This window comes from Pyxicephalus adspersus, chromosome 8, assembly GCF_032062135.1.
Source record: "Pyxicephalus adspersus chromosome 8, UCB_Pads_2.0, whole genome shotgun sequence".
NCBI lineage: Eukaryota > Metazoa > Chordata > Amphibia > Anura > Pyxicephalidae > Pyxicephalus > Pyxicephalus adspersus.
The window spans coordinates 1,243,518-1,248,904 of record NC_092865.1 but is presented as its reverse complement, the minus strand read 5'-3'; positions in this window follow the sequence as shown (position 1 = coordinate 1,248,904).

Genomic DNA, 5,387 nt, shown 5'->3' with positions numbered 1-5,387 from the left:
GGGTGATTGAATTCTGTCTGTGGGTTCGACACTCTGCATGTGTGACAAGGCAAAATTACCCCAGCAATGTGTCAGAACTACCCTGGAATATGGTAGAAGTGCCCCTGGGTGTACATGGAGCTGTCATAGCACCCTGCACATTCTGGTTTGTCTCATCATCGTAATTAAAGGTACAGCCACCTACTGCCCATCAACATTTTCTGCCACTGTAGTTGATCAACATCTGGCCGACTGTTTGCCATCACTGAGACCCCCCAGAGCAGAGGGGCAATAATGCGGCACCACTTCCATGCGGGTAACAACTCCAGATTTGATGTTTCTAATGTAAATTCACCCAGTGATGTGTCAGTGTTACTCCTCCAAATATTACAGAGATCACATGGTCTCCGCTAACAATGATTTTCTCCCTATAAAGACAGCGCCATGTTTATTCAGGCATCATCCAGGATCACCATCTACTTCTAGAGGTGACCCCATCATCATCCTGGTGTCTATGCAGTTCATGGCTGTGTTCACAAATGGCTAATGGGGGTATTTCAGGGAAAGGGTTAATCCGGCCATTCCCCACCAGTCACTCCACAGCAATGCAGCAGATATTGCGTTACACTCAGTGTGTTCACACACTGGCACGCAGGACCGCTGGCTGGCCGGGATGAACACACTGGAGTATTGATGGGTGTAGTCTAAACACAGACTGACTTATATATACAACAGGCACCGAGACCCCTCACACCTGTACCGCGCACGAAACATCCACCGCCAGCACCACCCGCCCCCCTACAGGATACAACGAGCACTACAGATACAATAATGGGGGGGCCACAGAATATGAAGCTCCATTCATCCCCTCAGGGAGATCAGTGCAATAGAAAAAATCTCCTATCAGGTAAATACAGCCAGCAGATGATATCAGTTTACTGCAGGCAGAGGGAGCATTTCCTCAGTCACCTCTCCCCAGTGATCAGACTGCAACATTGTAACTTTGTATCCAATCACATTGGAGAGACTGCAGGGTGCAAGGGGATGACCTGTGCCAGGGATTTGTGAACACAGCCAAGACAGCAACTGCGGTATATGTCAAAGCATTAGAGTGTCAGCTCCTCTGTACAGAGACTGATGGGACTGGCTCAGTGTTCTCTGTACAGCGCTGCAGTATTTGTCAGAGCTATATAAATGTAAAATAATAGTGTGTGACTGTGGGGGGGCATTAGAGTGTCAGCTCCTCTGTACAGAGACTGATGGGACTGGCTCAGTGTTCTCTGTACAGCACTATGGTATATGTCAGAGCTATATAAATGTATAATAATAGTGTGTGACTGTGGGGGGACATTAGAGTGTCAGCTCCTCTGTACAGCACTGCAGTATATGTCGGTGCTATGTAAAGGTGTGTCACGTGACTCTGTTCGCCATGCAGGTTGTGGTGTTGCAGATCTTGTTCTCATTAGGGGGGATTTATGCATTTTGATAACATTTATATAAAAGCTATAAAACGTTTGTGGCTGTGGATCGCAGTGAGCGGCCAATCAGGAGAAGCCGCTGCGAATACAATGCTGAATAATGCGATTCTCGAGCAGCGCTGTGACATTAAAGAGGACCTGTCAGTAACATTAAATGTCTCCAAGAAATAATCCCTGGTCAGTGTGAATATGTTGGGGTGTTGCATGTTGGCGTGTTGCATTTTGTGTCTTGCATGTTGGCGTGTTCCACGTTTCGTATAATTTTCTCTGAATTCCTTTTATTCCAATATTTAGGATGGAGCCTTAAAGGGACAGCGGAGGGCCATGCTGGCCCGGCTCCCTTGCACATTTGCTACATGCCGTCTTGTGTTTCTTCCCAGAATCCCCTGGGGGAGGCCCAGCAGGCCTGTAATCTACCCTGACATCAGAGCACATGGCCGGCACTGGGCCACATCTCCCCCTTCTGGAGAGACCCTAGAACTGCGCCTGTCACTTCCTCTGCAATTTATAGCCAGCAGTGAGCAAAAGGTGAAATTGCATTCTTCGCTGCAGCTGTTCCCTGAACCCCTGTAAAATGTTTATTTACGTTTCACTCACTTTGGCGGGGAGAAATCTTCGGCGTCTGTGCAGCTTCGCAAATATAGAGGCCAAAATGGGAACTGATTGCGAATCCAACCAAAAATATTACAAAAAATACCAAAAATATTCCTTAACCTGAACATTAGAACAGTGGATGTGATAAAGCTCCGCGTCTGATATTTAACTCACAATGTTTTCTACCTACCATCTTCCGCAGCTTTCAGCCACTTCCTGTCTACATGCGCTTACCCTGCGTCTGCGGCTTCTCATATGGACGTGTGACACTATAGATGGTGTCTGAGCAAAGTGCATCACCCTGGTGGTTTGTAATCTTTATCAGTGGTTTATGTGACAAGGTGACAACAGGCCCACAATTATTATACAGGGATAGATAGTTGTCACCTTGCAACAGGAAGTTCCTGAGTGCCTACCTTTATGGCAGGATCTTCAGGGATTTTAACTGGTGAAATCTGCAGATTTAGGTGAATGAAGCACTATAAATCACCAGCATGTAATACAGATCTGGAATAATATTAAAGAGCCAATTACTCAAAACTGCAGACGGCTGTTCCAGGCCTATTGGTGATCATCAGTGTAGTGCCTGGACTCCAATGTCTTCCCTATTGTTCTCGGTCCCCCAGACGCTCGCCATTGGAATTCTTTCAATATTTTATTATTGATTCCTCTGCTACGCTGAAAATGTCCAGTGTAAAAAAATCTACAATGTGGGTATAAGTTGGGTGAATGTTGGGTAAAAACATTCACATATAGAGCCCTGAATGCTTTTAAACTCCAGGGTTTAATAATTATATACACAGGGCAGGCATATCTGGTCAATCCCTGACCCTGAGGGCCCATTCACACTTTTGTATTAAAAATTGCATTTGTGAGTTCTCTTTGGTGGATTTCAGTGCGTTTGTTACAATGTAACGGAAGTGAAGGCTCCTCATTGTATGATGTATGGTGTAGGCTGATGGGATATATGGGATTTATGACTGTCTTTTTTTTTTTTTTTTTTTTAAACCAGTGGGGTCTTTCATTCAGTCAACATTCACACATAGCACTGATGTCATAACATTCACACAACGCTCTGATGTCATAACATTCATACAGTGCGCCGGAGAAGACTCACAACTGCACTTCAGCACAGGGATCCAGCTTTGTAAAACTTTTTATAAATCCCCATTCTGGACCCCTTATCCAGCAGTTGTATTTATCTCAGCAGTTGCTCACTATAAATCATACAAATCTGGATAATTTGAATAAAATCAGAGAGGCTTCATTATCTGCAGCTCCCATACCTTGCTAAGGTGTGCTGAGTGTACAAGCTCTTGTAGTATCACCCCAGAATCTAATTTTTATATAAAGTCATGAGTGTGAATGTCGGTGGGGCCCCAGGGGCCCCTGATGGAATCCTGACAGATACAAGGAGATTACACAAATCAGTCATTTAGTCTCCCCTGGTATTTAATTGCAGCAAGCTGGCAGGGTGAATGTAAGAAGAGTTTGGGGTTGTATTTTGTGACACATTGTTTGTACAGAGAAGTGAAATGGAGCATTTAGCGGGTGGGAGGGAAGAGAGGGGCCCGGCCTTTCACCGAAATATACACAACCCCTTACATAAATAATCCATCTCAACGCTGCAATCTCCTTTCTATAAACACACGTCTGCAAAAATCAACTGCAAGAAAAGAAGCAAAAGTCTGGCCCAACCGCCATGGTGGGGAATAAAAAACACCAAATTCTTAATGATAAACATATCCCAGCGCCAGATTCCCCCAATAGAAATCCAAAAACTTTATACCTTGTCACAAAAATTTTTCAGACCTTTGGTCCGGCGCTCGGTCTATCCACCAATAAAAATGTCATTTTAGATGAAAAATACCGAACAAAAAATATGGAGCATAAGATTTGTGTTGCTGAGTAACAATTTTTGAAATTTTGTAACTTCTTTGAACCAATAGAAGAACAGAATAGATTTTTTTTTATTTTGGAACAATTAAAATCATATTATTGATTCTTTTTGAAAATTTTCAATAATTTTTTTGCCTTTGGTTCGGGCCACAACTTTTTGTTGGAACCGCTTAAAGAGGAACAAAACAGAAAAGTGCTTAAAACAAAAAAAATACACTCACCGTCCAATCCATCCAGAGGTGTCTTCCATCGGGTCCCGCGCCGTCCTGGTCCGCGCCATCTTCGCCTCTTCTTCCTGGTTCTTCTTCCTACTTCACCCGACGCAGGCACGAGATCGGGTGACATAGGTTGTATAAAAAACTTTCCGATTTCACTGCGCATGCGTGAGATTAGCAAATTTTTCTCTTTTCACGAAAATGCTCCACCTGCGCATGCTCATGATGCGCAGAAGGAGCACCCAGAAGGCCCCGGGATACGTGACGTAGGTATCCCAGGAGGGTTTGCGCTCCCATTCATGATCGAGAATTAGGGGGTGGTGCTGCACCCTTTTTTTTTAAAGGGTGTTGCACTAAAAAAAAAAAACTAAACAAACAGAATTTTTGTTTTATTTAAAAAGGTTTTCTACCCTTTTGTGTAAAGTGAAGTTTAGTTACACTTTAAGTTTTATTATTATTTTTATTTATCAAGTTTATAAGTCACAGAGCTCAGATCAGTCTGGGTGATTTTTTTCCATTTAAAAGTGGGGTGATGGGGATCCCGGGATGTATACATTTTAGGGAATCATTGAGACCCTGGGGTGTATAAATTTTAAGGAATCATGGAGACCCTGGGGTGTAACTATTTTGAGAAATAATGGAGACCTCGGGGGTGTGTAAAGTTTGGGCAATCATGGAGATCCCGGGGTGAATACATTTTGGGGAACCATGGAGACCGCTGGGTGTATAAATTTTGAGGAAATATGGTGACCCTGGGGTGTAAAATTTTTAAGGAAAGATGGGGACCCCAGGATGTATAAATTTTAAGGAAAGATGGAGACCCCCGGGTATGTATATTTTAGGCAATCATGGAGACTCCGGGATATGTATAGTTTGGGCAATCATGGAGACCCCGGGTGTATAAATTTTGAGAAAAGATGGGGATCCCGGGTGTATAAATTTTAAGGAAAGATGGGGACCCTGGGGTGTATAAGTTTTGAGGAAAGATGGAGACCCCGGAGTGTATAAATTTTGAGGAAACATGGTGACCCTGGGGTGTATAAATTGTAAGGAAAGATGGGGACCCCAGGATGTATAAATTTTGAGGAAAGATGGGGATCCCGGAGTGTATAAATTTAGAGAAAAAATGGGGACCCCAGGGTGTATACATTTTAGGAGAGATGGGGACCCGGGGGTATATAAACTTTAAGGAAAGATGGGGACCCCGGAGTGTATAAATTTT